We start from the raw sequence: 16,266 nt of genomic DNA on the forward strand, positions 1-16,266 counted from the left end.
AGAAATGGCGTTGCAAGTCTTCTCTCTGTGGCTGACTCACACTGGAACCCTAGGTAGACAAGGTAGCCACACTCCTGCCTGCCCATTTTCCTGTCCCAGCCTGCCACCACCACAGCCAGAAAGATTCATGAGGGTCCTGGTTGTTTTATGTTACTCGGCTTGACATTGAAGTTGGGAGAATTGGCTTTTGATTTTTTGTTTCCAGCTAAAGAACCTTCTCGAGGAGTCTCCTGTGTCTTCCTTCCCCTGCAGCAGCCAGCCCAGCAAGTCATGGGCTGCATCTTTCCACCCCTGTTTGGCTGCAGAAGAGAGCCAGCTGCCTCAGTACCTTTTTCTCACCGAGCAGGTAAGTGGCTTTCGCAGTTACGCTTCCCAGCCCCCCTGGGAGGCTGACGAATGAAGCTGTGCTCCTGAGACCTGAACATATAATTTGCAACACACAATTTGTGTCGCATCATACCTAGCTGGAGCTCTAGTTTCTGAAGTACCCAAAATACATCTGCAAATAGATCATGTCATGTCAAAAATGAAATGGAAGGTGATAGTAATTGTGGACTATATAATTAGAAAGCAAGAATCAGAATGTCTAGCTAATGGCAACACCTGGAATACCTGCACAAAAAGCTAATCAAAAGTCAACTTGAAATCCAGGGAAGCCTATATGCAGCTCTTTCTGCCCCTTTAAAAAACTGCTCAGAATATTGCAATTACGCTTTGATCACACTTCTGCTGGTGTAAACCACATGGAAATCAAGCATAAGACAATCTGGCTTTTCAAGAGGTAACGTCCACTTAAATGTACAAGTTGCACACAGCAGATTTTTCTTAATGGAGACACCTGCCTATAAAATCATGGTGAATCCAAGTCTAATAAATGTTGCTTGATGTTATGGAGCCTAGAATTCTGTCAGAAATACAAGGGAGGAGGAGGAGGGAGAAACAGCTTTAGGACTGTGTAAAAACAAAGCCTTTCTTCTCTCCTTTTAAATATTTCTGCTGTTCCCTGATTGAACATGGGATGAAAAGCTGCCGTCTTGAGATTTGAGGAAAACAAAGGATTTCTGTTTCCGCTATTACATTGAAAAGTTCTTTACTGCGTGAAAAGTTGTCTCTTCTAAACTTCCTCAGACCCATGGCTTAGGTTTTGGGGAAACACAGCTGCTGGTACCATGGGGGCCTGTTATCAATAGAATGCGGTATCTCAGAGTAGCCCATGCAGTCTGGAACATTCGCTCCTTCTTCTTTATAGAAATTTTACATTGTGCCTTGGGTGAAATATTTTGAGAAAGAGGTTTTGGCTTTTAAAGGTACTGTGATGGCATAGAAGGGTGGTATATTTTGACCCAAACTCTCTGTTATTACATGGTAAGAATGACAGAGTAATGATCTGAGGTGTTGTGCTGAAGCTGGCAGTCAGAGTGTCAATATAAGCAAAGGGCTCTTCCAGAACTGGGCCCTAAGACTTGATATTGCTTTTGAGCTGATGTTTCTCTATGTTATCTGGATTGTCAAAAACATCCCTAGCATCCATTAGAGCTTGTCATGACAATTGTTTGGGGGGAAATAAAAACAAATCAAAAGCCTTCCAGAAAACATTCTTCTGTCAAAATATAGCATTTTACAAAAATACAAAATGTTTCATGGAAGTACACTGGTTTCAATGAAAATTTCTCAGGGAGAATTTCTTACGGTTAGGCTGGAATTTTTAGTAAAGAAAGGTAAGAGAGAATGACTACCTGGGAAAGAGCGTAACCACTTAGGGCACTGGTGATTCCAAATACCGTCCAGCCTGGCTGCAGAGGTGATTTATACTGCACATCTGACTATCTACCTGCCTTTCCCACTTTCTCTCAGCATTGTCAGAGGTGTTTTGTTGTGTGAATGGTTCGCCATTCCCCAATCCAAAGAGTTAGTCTGCAGGCCGGTGGTTAGATTTCTAGTATCCACTGTAGGGGACAGAGACCAAAGTCCCAGTAGGGATAAAGGCAGGAAAATGAATTTAAACTCATCTTTTCCACATATAAGCAAGCCAACTGACCACCTGGCTATTAGCAGTCCTGTGGTGAATATGTCCAAATGCCCCTCTTAGCTTTTTCACTTTTAAAAACATTTCCATTTGACACTGGAATGGAAGTCAGCTCTGAAACTGGGCTCCCCCTCCTGTCTTTGAAACAAAACTATTATATTCCTGACATTACTTCTCAAGTACATCCTTTTACCTGTCCATCATGTACAACCAAAATGAAACAGGCTGTAGTCCAATAGATGCTAAATCCAGTCGTGCACAGTTTATAGGCAGACCTTACTAGTAGGCAGGGTGAAGGTTTTATGTGTTTGGGTGAGCAGAGAGAGGCATCACGCCTACCAAGGAGACTCTTCACTTGTGCTCATATGCTCTTCTCCACAGTTTGAAGATGGTGCAGGCTCTTCTTTGAAGAGTAGCTGCTATTGTGATGTTTGTAGTAAAAGCCAAAAGTTAGCTTCATTTTGAAGAGGGGGTTGAAGTCTGACTGCTGCTACATATACTTTGCATAGTATGCTAAGGAAAATAATATTATAATGAGCAATGGAACACCCTCTTGTAATCTCGCACCTTTATATGTCAAAGTGGAGTGGAGTAGGACTCTGATCTGCTTCCTCCTCACCTCATTTCATGCTGTCTGTTCTTTTAAGCAAGTGGGAAGAGATGAGCAGGCTCTTCTTGGGCTCTGCTGTTGTAATAGGCTGCTCTGCTTTTTCCTCTCCTTCCTCCTTTAGGATCCATCACGGCCAACCACAGCCTATTCTGCAGAAAGTATTTCCAGGAAAGTCAAGTATCACTGACATGTTCATTATAAACCACTTAAATACAAAATCAGAACCTTACCTTTAAACATTTCCACTGAAGTTATTTTCAAATTAAAAATGAAGAGGCAAAGTCCAATCTCCTTGATATGTGTATAAATCTGGTGCAGCTCTGCTCAAGTGAAGGTCTAAAACCAAAATAAGGCCTGGAAATTTTATCTTCTGGCTTAGAAAACAAGAGTCAACAAAGGACACAATTCATTCACTGAGGAAAGCCAAGTCAACACCAAAGGTACATATTAATTTGATAACTTGTTTTAGGACTTGACTAGTGAGGCAATGTAATGCCTTAAAACATTGACTTCAGTTGACTTGAGCTATTCTTAAATGATATAAAATGTTATTGAAGACAGGCATTGCTCTGTCTGCAGAAGGGAGCAGCTTTGGAATGTATTATTACTGCAGTAATTGCACAGCCTAGTCCCAGACTGTGATGCAAGTATGATGGATGCTGACAAAAACCAGAGAACTAGGACAAGTTTTGTCTTTCCCATGTGCTGGGGAAGCATATAATATTCAGCTATTAGTTAATGATTTCAATAATTGTAGGAGATCGTGATTCTGTGTCCAGATGTCCAAGCCTTGCCACATGCCTACCTTCCAAGTCTCTAGTCTTGGAAAATCAACCATCCAAGAAAAGCACATTTCCAAATGTCCCACTGTGAATGACAGCCTAGCCCCAAAATCTGTTAGCTCAACCCGCATGATGAAGTGGATGGAATGATTTGCACGGACAAGTTGCTTGAATGGCTTTGGAATGGAAATGAAATACTGCTGTCTTGCACATTGGGTGGTTGAAGCTGTGGGCAAACTAATGTGCCAGATTTCCTGTTGTAAGTGCATGTAGCTGATATAACCCAGTTTGGGGGGGATAATGTAGGAGAGATTTTTTTTTATTTACAAATTATTACCCTGCAGCAACTGTATGAATTTGAACACAATAATACAAGATCTTTATTTATTCAAAATAAGGAAAAGACAATCTATATGGTTAATGTGTTCAAACTGAAAATCTCTAATAATCTATTATTACATCATTAAAATATTTTAAACTAAATTGGTTATAATATTTTTATAGAAGGCTAGTTTGTGAAGGAGTAGTTTCCTACCACATGCAATAAAAAGCATTTCACATGCATGAAAAACTAGTGTACCAAATTTCAGGCTATAAATAAGGCAATTGTGAAATGTAAATGCTTAGAAACACTAGCAAAATTCAGCCAACAAAGCAGGGATCAGAAATTTATACCCTCGTTACTGGTAATTACAGTCACATTCTTTACTGAACTGTATTCCCAGCCAACACATAAAAGTGTCCTTATGCATTACCTGTTTAGAACTAAGTAACCCCTAACACACATGTGCCAGAAAGCAAATCTGCAGCTATGTGGCCATGTTAGCACATGGAGCTCTGCATGCGCTGCTGTAAATGTATCTGTCTACCTTTTAAGCAAAGTAGCTGAAAGCCCCTCAGGGTGTTCTTACGAAATGTAAATTCACTGACTTGGAGACCTCAGCATAAAATCCCCACTTTTAGCGGATGGCAGTTTAACACTCTCTTTTCCATAAGAAAGTGAGGAAAAAGAAATGCAATCCCATGGCTGTTTTTTCATACATTCAGCATTTGTCTTTTTTTCTTATTCTCTGGCAAAATAAAAGCAGTTTATGGGCATCTGTAAAAGTAGCTCCTTTTTTTCCCCAGAAATAAGTAATAAAATCATAATGCCCCTGTGGCAGATCAGTCTCAACCTGTCCATCGTTCATACTTGATACTTCCACTATTTAAGATAAGAAGGGATTTGAGGAAAGATGAGCCTTCTTTTGGGTTCAGGTTCACACTTCTTGCCAAGACTGTTAATACACCTAAGGGGAAAAAAAAAACAAACAGCATACACATGGGAGCTTGAATTTGTTAGTGGTCTTCTTGCATATATTTTAGCAATACTACATGAATCGCATGTTTTTTCTTTGAATGGTGTGTGCACTCACTTGGTTAATGTTTCTTAAAAAGTCCAACTAACTGTAGATTCAGACACATGAAAGTACACTAATATACAGAGTGGCAGGCACCCACATCTTTGACTTCTGTGGAGCTGTTGCAGTTCCTTTGTATCTGAAAATTGGACCGTCTTCAGTGTAGAGCTGGATGCCAAGTGCTAGCTGGTTGATTTTAAGCCTGCTAGGCTGTAGCCGTGAAGCAAGTCCAAAGCACAGGTGCCTTCAGGAAGAAAGCTTGTTGCCAGCAAGGCTGCTGTGACTTGAGCTCCTTCTTCAAGAGTCAGTGATTCAGGTCTTAAATTATTTTTGTAGTAAGATTGCAGTCTTAACAGGGCAACAAGCTCAGGATGTTACAGGTGGCAGTTAGGAAGTACATGCTACCTACCCTAGAGCAGTCAGATAAGCTGAAGTCCTTGCTACTGGTAGCCAAATTCTGGACGCTCTTCATTTGGGAAACAGGGTTTCTAAGACAAATCATGTAAGTTAGCACCCAAAAGTTTTTCTCATGACCTTTATAAGCACTTCAAGGCTTAAAAAAGTAAGAATATTTAGTGCATTTAAAGATCTTGGCATGCCTTTCTGGGGTGAATAGACCCACTGTCCTAGCAATGCTTTTCAACTTTTTTCAGTTTGAACATACCGAAGCATTCTCCAGTGCTTGGGCAGATGCCCTAAGTAGTAGATGTACATTGCCTTACAAAGGCTTTCTTTTCCCAGTTAACTTCTGTATCCTATTGCTAATAGTTAACAGAAAATCACCAGTCTTAGTGTGTTTCTAGAACCTGATTCTCTTTGGGATCTAGGTGCTAAAGCAACCTTGAGTTTTAAAGCATAGTGACACTTCGTGTAAAAATGTTCTCAGATTTCCTTGTGGTTTGGTGTGAACCAGCCAGCTTTCTTCCATTTAGAAATTAAATTGCTACTTTTCCTGGTCCAGTTCTCCAGATTTGGCTGGGCTTTTATGATCACATCTCTCTTCTTTTTATTTTTCATCATCATCTGTTTTTTATTTCCCTTCTTTTTAAGGCAATATATGCTGTTTCATAGACTTGCCAATTGACATTGGTTTCCTCCTGACCTAACAGCTGTAGTGGAAGAATACACTGGAAGAAACAGTCAATTCCTTGAGGGTCTTCCCTGATGATCTACAACTAGGAGGAGCTGAAGGAGATGTACTAACAGGTCTTCCTGGTCAGTGATGTCAGTAGATTTTGCCTGGTGGGGCTGATTGGACAAGCTAGCAGAAAAAAATCATTGATGACACACAATTTGTAACAAAAGTTTGTTCAGCACCAGATCAGAGATGGGTACAGAAGCCAGGGAGATCTTCCTCACAACATGCTAAAGGTTCAGGTTGCACTCATCCTGTGCTCAGGGCTGCGTATGAACTGCTTCACAAAGATTAAAGGCTGGAGAATGGGTGTAGTGACTTGTACCCCCCAGGGAACAGGTATGAGGAAAGCACTGTGGGCCCTCCAGTTATATCATGCGTTTTTCCTGATGGGCAGTAAAGTCTTAATTTCTCTGGACCAGTGGTCCTGCAAACTGTCTTCTGTAAATTAATCAGAGCTGCTTTCTCAACCCAAGCAAACTCTTACAGAAACTTGCTTCTCTCTCCTGTGAAGACATGCAAGAAAGATAGCACTATTTTTTTTTTTAAATAGTCATATTTCAGATTAGAATTAGACGATATAATCACAAGACAGATCATTAACTAGGGGAATACCTATAATCAATAAATGGGTACAGGGCTGTTTCTTGTAGTATAGTAATAAAACAATGCATTGTGTTTGGTAACTGCTGTTCACTTCTAAATACTGCATGTTACTTGCTCATTAATTACTGCCACAGTTTGCAGGAATTATTCCATAATTAATTGAGCTCTAAAACACTCTGCTGTCTCTCTCTCACATTTGGGAAGTGCTTCTCAACATCCTAGTTTTCACAGAAGTTTTTCATTCAAACTTTGCCAAAGCTCTTTGAACATGTCATTTTGGCAGAAAAAAATATGACTTAGAAATGGCTACAAGAAATGAGATAGTGTGAAAAGTTTTAGAAGCAATGAAATATCACTATTAAATGTAAAATTAATGTGGCATTCCCTACATCATGAAATCCTTCCTACAAAACCAGGCAATACTGTAAAAACTTTGAATGTAGACTACTTAATAATTACTGTACTAGTTCAGGAATTGGTTCAAGTCTTAGAAAGACTAATTTATTTGAATTGGTTGGAACAATACAGATGATGTATTGGCATAAATAATAACCTACACAAACCCAGCATCCTTCACTAGCATGAATCCCGAAGTAAAGCATCAGCTGTGGGAATGAAGTCACCACTTCAGGCCCTTGTGCCATCTGTATTATGGATCCAGCCTTCCCCACTACCTCTGGTGAGCCATTTATGAGCTGCAGGGATTCAGCATCTCAGATGAGAGGACGCAGCCTCTGCTAGGAAAAAAGTTATCTCCTGTACAAGGAGCTGCAGAGAGAGTAGGGCAGGCAGAGATGCAATTATTTATGTGGCACATAGCCCTTTATGATCTTTGATGACTGAAAATACTGGGAACGATTTTAAGTCTCATCTGAAAAAGCATCACAAATAGTAAATAGCACAATCCCCACTTCACAGGGCTCAATTTTCAAGAGCCAATCTCATAGCACCATTCCACACAGCGTTCAACATGCAGGGCTCCTTGACATTTATTTAGGTGCTTATGTGGAAGCAGAAATCTTCTGAAAATCTAGTCCCAGCTGCAGGGGGTGCAAGGCCTTTGGGAAATTCCAGCCGGTGGCTGGATTGTAAAGCAAGCGAACACACAACAGCCTTGGAGTAAAGCAGTATTATGTACTGTTAATCCACACCCACTATCCAGCCAAAATAAATAAAATAAAAGCTCTTAGTGCATTACACTAATGCAAAGCCCAAGATAATACAGGGGACATTCTCCCGTGAGCCAGAATGCCTGTTCTGCTGAAGCTGTGAGTGCTGACAATCAGGGCATGGCTGAGCACACTGAAGAAGGAGTGTCAGGGACAGAAGGGGAGGCAGAACAGAAGTTTCCTACCGGCCAGAGGATGGTGTCACCCCATCTGTCAGAGGTACACGCACAACAAACTGATAACTCCTGCTCTGCTGATAATGACATCCATGATAACCTGCCTACTGCCTGCTCTGGAAAATGCAGTCTTGCCCAATCCAAACAACTAAATGGCATTTCAATTTCCTCTGCTTTTCTCCCTTAAAATTCTCGGTAATTAAGCTTTTGAACTGTTCCTCTTTGACTTTGGTTAGACCAAATGGCAAGTTCAGATATCTGCTTTTCTACTAAACCCTCTTGGTTTTATAATTTCACCTCTGGTTCCTTATCACAGTCTGTTCTGTCTGTGCACTGAAGCCAGACTCAGAAGGCAAATACTTAAAGGAGAACAAAATTTTCCCAGGCACAAATCTGTACAGCCCATAGTGATGAGCGTTGCAAAGCTTCTTTGAAAATGAGCTCCTAAGTCTTGCCTGCTGTGTAGTAGGCACATTCATGGCTTTTTATTAGAGAAAGTAATTCTAATCTATATATTCTTTAAAAAATAGATGCTGGTTGTGGAGATGGAAGAGATCACTGTTGTTGTGGCTCCATTTAGTAGTAACTGAACATTGATACAGTTTGCTGTGGTTTGGGTGCCTTGATAACTCTTGAAGACTAATAGATATGTACAAAATGAAACAAAATTGTAACCATAGCTAGCATGTCATCTGCTTTCTGGACTCAGGTCTAAATGGGTGCTGGAACTGAAGGACTGACCTGTAAAGGCAGCCTCCCAGAATAAGAAGTGATACTCATTACACAGTTAAACATGGTAGAAGACTGTACGGTTCATGTTCAGCTCCTGTAAATACATTAGTGTACTTTGATCTCCAGGGTTGCCAGGCCAGCTTCCACTTTTGTTAAATCAGATGCTGTTTTTGATGAATCTGCAGTGGATGTGGTGGTTTGTTGAACATTATACTGAGCTAAAACTACCGAGACAAGCAATTGTGGACAAATACGAATGGATGAAATGAGTAAAATGTGAAGGAAGTTAGTATTGAATGAAATATAAAAATGGTTAAACTGTAGGTTTAGCCTGGAAGTTAGAGATCTGAATTTTTGCATAGTAACGGATATTTTACCAGCTATTTGATGAATGTATCATTGCTTGTGAACATATCTGATTAGAGACCAGTGGCCAACAGTGATCCAGAGCACAACAGAGAACACAGAAATGTACTGAGGAATGCAGAATTGACTGGCCCATATTAATACTGTGACAGCAAATACAGCTAAGCTATCGAGATAGTTGAAAAGCTTTCTAGCTCTAATACAAATTCCCAGATTGTTTTGGCACTGAACTCAGAATTGCACAGGCAGATGCATAGGATGGCTCTGAAAACAATAGGAACACCAACAGCTGCTTTTGCTGAAACACAGAAATGCTGTCCTTAGTACTAAATGGAAAAAACCCATTATTTGGGGAGACATCAGTAAAAAAAGCCAGGTATTGTCAGGTGAGAAAATGAGGTCAAAGTAAAAGAAATATACTTTCTTCTAATGTTTAAGGAGGCATAACCAAAGCTGAGTTTCAAACTGGCAGAAAAAAATCAAGGGAAATAAAATGATGCAGGAATCTGAATGAGACTGCAGCTAAATCAAAGTAGTAGGAATTAATGATCTACCCTGAGGTATAATACACACAGCATAGTTTAGGTGGCCCAGCAGAAACAGCAAATCAGGCTTAGTGGGAGGTTTGGAATCAGAAAAACTAAAAAGGAAAAAAAAATAAGAAGGATCAATTTATTGCAGAGGGAGAAAAGTTTATAATAAAGGGGAAGTAAGGTATAATGCGAAGTGAATAAGTGGGATTAGCTAGGTGTATTGTTTTCTTTCTGAGCGATATTACTGAACACTAATGCAGCTTCTATATGTGGGAAAAGTAGTAGAGATTTTAGGAAGAGCTTCAATGTCTTGTCAAAATATGGCTCTCAACCCAGAACTTCAGGTGAAACATTGCACTAGACACCTTTCCTTACCAAAATGATACCAGAGAGGTTCAGTTAGAGCAGCTGATACACCGGACTTTCCTACTAACACACAATCACCTAAAGCAAAAGCTTTGTCTGTCTAATTATCTGCTGTGGTTAGTATGCTTTAGTCTGTCATGTGTGTATGGCAGCTGAGGACAAAAATGAGTTTTGATTAAATGGGGAAGTAATATATCCCCTTCACTGATGTTTGATAATACTGTGAGAGCTTAAGCAGATTCTATTATTATTCTGTATTCTATTTGATCTACCCAACTTCATCTCAAGTGTTTTAAAGGATGGTCATAGTCAGCGGAGGAAAACATAAAAAAAGATGCTTTAACTGAGATGAGAATATGACTGAAGGAAAATGCAGGTTAAAATTGTTGATGCTTTTTACAAATTATAGGAACTGAATCATCTGTTCCCTTTCCTCCTACCCCAAATCAAACAATGTAGAACTAGAAGCAAGAGAACTGTTCTTTTGAGAGATAAACAGCATATGATCATGAATTTATAGCTTATGTTGTCTATGTTGTATCAAGCCATGTATACACTTTTTCCTGGGTCATAACCAGCCACAGCCAGGAGACAGCTAGCTTCCTAATGAAGTGGAAGCATTACGATGTCTGACTTTTATCACTATTATTGAGCCAGCAGACTTCCCTGCTTGCTAGGTCTATTTCAGAGCCTACAAGATAAATCCTTCTAGGTAAAAAGCACTGGAGGAATTAAATGATATTAGAGACATATGTGTATATGCACATCCCTATGTATTCTAATGCTCCTCCTTACAAGTTAAAAAAAAACCTTCTAAAATATACACCAAATGTACAAAAGTGATCTCCAGAAATCCCTTGTTGGGCAATCTTCAATAGTACCTCTTGTGGCAATTCCTCTTTCAAGACAGGGACTGCAAGATATATTAGAAACTTGGTTGCATTGACTTAAAAGTGTTTATAATTTCCAGCGATGCAAGAAGTAACACTCTTTCTCTAGTACAACACACAGACAGTACTAGGCACATCTGTTCAGAGAGATCTGAATACATTATCCTTAACGAAGAGAGAAAAGGTGAGAGTTTCAGCCCTTTTGCTCTTTTACACCAGATAAAAAGGAAAGAATAAATTAAAGCCATCTCAGTATCCTGTATCCAGCTGAGAGAGATTGCCAGAAGCGTGGCAGAAGCCAGCTGTGAGGGTCCCATTTTCCCTATGGGCAGGTATTTGCAGGTATGGGGCTTGGAGTGGTATGGAAATTAAAAAGGCACAAGTCTAAGGAGGATAAGCTTAGGATTTTTATGAAGACTGTAAAACTTTCTTAATAACATCATTGACTTCTCCAGCACCCCAAATCAGGGTGACCTAAAGCTCTAGGACAACTCACTCTAGAGTAACTCTGATATTTTACTTTTTAATTACATTATTGGCATAATGTATAATCAAATAGAATCACATAATAGGGAGGAAACATCCAGGAATTTAAGTTACTTAGAGGAAAGAGACATTTCGTAACTACAACAATAGATGTGAAATCTAAAGTATAATATTTTTTTAATTCAATAAGTGGAAACATAACAAGGAAAAACAAGTGTTTGAAATGTGATCCTGAGAACTCTTAATTTGTTAAATGATATATCAGTGAATTGTGAAAACCTAAAAAGTACAGAGAAAATAAACAGTAAGCAAAGAAAATTCAATTGAACCAGAGGAAACTGTTAAAATGGAAAAGAATAGTTCTTTGGAGTATATTTTCTGAGACCTGACTACTTTCTATGAACAGCATATATTTATGGCTGTTCTCTCTTTTGCTCTCTTTCTCCCTCCAAAATATTGTAAATGAGGAACATGTCAGGGTCAATGGAGAACACATTGTGATTGTAGGTGAATGGGTTGTGAAATTCTCTGAAGAGCTGTCTTGCAGTAGGGGCTAGAGTAATTATGATAATTATACGTTACTATTAACTTATTTATTCATCTTGTTTGCAAGATTTACTGTGAAAGAAATGTTAGCAGGTATTTTAAAGGGGAAGAAAATAAGAGTTGCATACTAGAGATTCCTGGGGATAGACAATATAGTTCATCTTGCTTACAGCTCATGCAGACTGTTCCATAGTGACAGACAGTGATCTTACATGTCTGCTAGGCTGAAGGAAGACCAGGGATTCAAATCATGTCCACCTTTCCCTCCCTTGGTAATACTCATTTTCTCTCCTTCCATAAGGATCTCTAAGGCATCCCAGCTTTTTAAATCCTTCTTCAAAATCCACTTTTTACTGCAATGCTTGAGGAAGATACCTTGCCAAAGGTACCTAGCTTGATTTGTAATTAAGGAGAGAGGCTTTTATTTGTAGTTTAAGAGATCATACATAAACTATACCTGGTAATAACTAAAAGTGCTTTGATTCACATCTACCGCATTGAACACGGTTGCTGTGAACAACTGACTACTACTGTCACTCATATCTCTTCCAGTCTTCCCTTTTCCATTGCTTTTCCCCCTTGCTAATCGTATTGCTTCTTAATTTAAGTCTGCTGTAAAACTGATCAGTATTGGAGTTTTGGCTGTTCACTGGATCAGTCTTGGATTGTGCTTCAGGAACCTCTCATTTCTCTGCACGCTCTCTCTTATAGTATCGGATGCATCGTTCTCATTGCAAACAGATCATTTGGGCACTATGAGTTGGACTCATCTCACCTGACTTGTTCTTTTTAGCATATAAATCTGAGTCAAGGGAGATGGATAAAAATCTTTAAGATGCCATTCAGACCTGTCTGTGACCTGTACCGTAAAGCAGATTATATTATTGACAGCTCTGGTTTGGTCTCCCCCAGGACCACTATGCAAGCAAATGGCCATTGTACGTATGTAAATGTACATATGTTTATGCATGTAGCCATTTTGAAGTCTATCCTGGGAAGCAAAAATCATTTGGAAACTTCCAGTGTTTTGTTAGGAAAAATGAATGGGCTGGTTGAGTTGGATCAAACGCAGAGGAAGGTCAGATAAAAAAATCATGCTGAAGTGATTGCTGTGGGATGCAGTGACCGAGGAAGAATATCAGCAAAGGGAACAGCAAACTCAATTCTGAAGGCTTAGGATGGGTGTATTTAAGCATGGGGTGCATATATTATCTGTAGACTCATATATCACAGTGGAATGAGCAGGATGCAGAAAGATATTTGAAATACAGATTTGATAACAATAGAAATGAAAGATGAGTAGCCCTAAAAATCCCTAAATATAAAAGGACATTTATCATGGCTGCAGCAGGAAGTGAACCACAGGAATGTAGATAGAATTAAACACAACGAATCAGTTCGTATGGTAGGAAGACGTGGGAGCTTAGTACCTCTGTCAGTGTGTGAAAACATACATTCCTTAAAGGTCCATTTCTTTTATGCACTCTTCAGGTCCGCTGTGACTCCATTATTTTAGGGTCACAGCATGGCATGAATGGGAAGCTTGAGCGTTCCTGTTCCACTGAACTTTCTCTGTTGTCCACAGTCTACAGCAGCTTTGGCAGTGGTGGGTTTTAGCAGCTGAGATTCTCCAGACAAGAGAAGGAATGATGGAGGGAGGAACAAAAAGTGAATTCGGAGACTGGCTTTAACAAAGAGAAAGGCTAAAAAGCTCCAGTCATTAAAGTAAAAATATTTAGAAGTGTTCCCAAAGGATATATTTAATTTCTGATTCAGAGCAAGACTAATGTACTACTTAGCCTAGAGTTTACATGAGACTTAAATGATGCACAGTAGGAACTCTCTCCAAAGAGATACAAAGCTCTAAAACTTGTGAGATAAATTGAGTGGTAAATGAAGACAATCATATTTTTGAGGTAAACATATAATTGGTGTTCTTGGTTCTTTGCTTTTAAGATGCAAAAACAATACCTATTTTAGGTGACTATTTAGTCACTCACACTAGTGCTTTTAGAATAACATAGACATTTAAAGAATCATAAAATAATGCCTGTGATTTGTCTAGAATTACCAGAAGAAAATAACATATTGTTAAACAAAATGTTCGGTGTCTGAGGTCTCTGCCAACTGTAAAAACAACACCCTTTTCACAGGCAGAACTATTAAATAATTTTTAATTTGCAGTGATAGTGGGGTTCAGGTTCTCTAGTGATCTTGTGAAAATATCCACAAAAATATTGAGAGAACATTTATTTTGTGGTAATACTAATCCTGGGTGACAGTGTTCTCAAGGCTTTTTTTGTTGACAAAGACAACAATAATACTTCCTCATAAATAGCTGCATAATGACTATAATCTGCAAGATCCAAAGTCATTAAAAAAATCTACATTCAGAGAACACAGTCCTCACTCTTTCTGAAAGACAGTTTCCTTGTTATGACTTTTTCCATTTTGATTGAGCCAGATGCCTACAAATTTCTTTTGGGGTCTATTCTTTAAAAATTGAGAGCAAATTATTAGCAGAAGCCAGCAGCAAAATAACAACAGAGTACAGTTTGCTGTAACAAACCTAAGAAATAATTACCAGGCCCGTTATGCATCTTCACTTTCTCCATATTTTTGCTACTGAAGAGCAGGATCATCATTTCCAAGCAGATGCTAGGGCACAGCTCCTTACTTGTAACAGGACTTGGTTCAGCACAGCTACAATAGGGAGAGTGGATTCACAGGACAAAGATGATCAGGGGGCTGGAGCACCTCCCATACGAGGACAGGCTGAGAGAGTTGGGGTTGTTCAGCCTGGAGAAAAGTCCAAGGAGACATTATAGCAACCTGTCAGTACTTGAAGGGGCTACAAGAAAGCTGGGGAGGGACTGTTTACAAAGGCTTGTAGCGATAGGATGAGGAGCAATGGATATAAGCTGGAGAGGGGCAGATTTAGACTAGACATAAGGAAGAATTTCTTCGCAATGAGGGTGGCGAGGCACTGGCACAGGTTGCCCAGGGAAGCTGTGGCTGCCCCATCCCCGAAGGTGTCCAAGGCCAGGCTGGATGGGGACTTGGGCAGCCTGATCTAGTGGGAGGTGTCTCTGCCCATGGCAGCGGGGGTGAACTAGATGATCTTTAAGGTCCCTTCCAACCCGAACTATTCCATGATTCTATTTCAATATGCCAACTGGCAATTCCTGTGACTGCAGAATACTGATACAGCCTCTGGATTAATCTCAAATAGCATGATTTAGTCCTAAGGACATCAAAGCAAGTAGGTAAGGCTTACCCATACCTTGAGATCAGGGCTGAGAAATAAACATCAGTCTCAAATTAGCATTCTTCAGTGTCACAACCCCATTAGAACTGGCATAAACAAAAGCAAGAAGCAATACTTTCCCCTTCCCACCTCCTGGTTTCCTCCTAGGATGGTTGTGGCCATAAAAGAAAGATCATTAAAGAGGACTTTTGTATTAGTGATTGAGTGTATGTTACAGTAATCAGATAATGGCTGTATCAGCTTTCATTGGAAGTCTTGAGAAACCCATCTTTGCTATGTATGATAAACTAATTTCTTCTAAATACTTTGACAGCGTTGTTGATTAAAGCCTTAATGTTCACTTTATCTATAAGGTCAGTTGTTTATTGGTCAGTTTACTACTTTGTGTAACAGCAAGCCTGAAAAATGGGTTTGAGAGGTGTTAAGGAAAACCCTGCGTACTGAATGATCTCTACACTGAAGTATTTGCATAGTTTTATATGTATATATACACACACACACACACACACTTACATATATATACACTTACATACAGTCCAGGTATAAAAGAAATAACCCTGTTACCTGATCTCAATCAGCTAAAATGTCTTGGGCTGTTAAGTACCAACAGTAATAAAATAATAACATTAATTAGCAATGGGCATGTCTGTCATCCTACTTAGGATAACGCTTTGCAACTTGGAATCAAGCAGATCCAGCAGAGGAGAGATACCAGAATCTCAAGACTGAAGGCATATTGGTCCTTGTTCAACTGCTTGATAGTATCTCCTGGTCTGCCTATGGCATGTTTTAACAAGATCTCTGTACTCAAGGCCCTGTTTCTTCCATTCTGCAGACGCAGTATAAAGCAGGTGCGCGTTTGCTCAAGGGAGCTAAAGTTACACCCAGAAAGGGTTGAAGCACTAACTGAAATGTAATCGTCATTCAGAGCACGTAGTAAGGTGTGTGGGGAATCGGCTGGCATGCCGCTGAGTGAGTGAGAGGTGAGAGGGCTTTCTCTGGGGGCTCATCAAGGCGGCACAGCACTGGCTGCTGTAATAACAACTCTCTTGCTGGCAGGAGGGAGCAGCTTAAAATGTTTGTGGGACTGCACGTTTGGACGGGGCTGCACACGTGTGAGAAAGGATGGCTATCGTGTTGAAACAAGAAAGTTTGCTTGTGTCCCTTATGGCACC

General features: G+C 39.8%; 1 long non-coding RNA gene across 1 annotated transcript; it reads left to right on the forward strand.

Annotated features, from left to right (window-relative positions):
* Positions 1–218: 218 nt before the first annotated feature.
* On the forward strand, positions 219–16,266 carry LOC138719564 (uncharacterized). The gene is made up of 4 exons (XR_011337232.1): positions 219–346; positions 2,758–2,813; positions 15,754–15,822; positions 15,927–16,266. It is a non-coding gene; the product is annotated as an uncharacterized lncRNA (long non-coding RNA).

This window comes from Phaenicophaeus curvirostris, chromosome 4 (assembly GCF_032191515.1).
Source record: "Phaenicophaeus curvirostris isolate KB17595 chromosome 4, BPBGC_Pcur_1.0, whole genome shotgun sequence".
In the NCBI taxonomy this organism is placed as follows: Eukaryota; Metazoa; Chordata; class Aves; order Cuculiformes; family Cuculidae; genus Phaenicophaeus; species Phaenicophaeus curvirostris.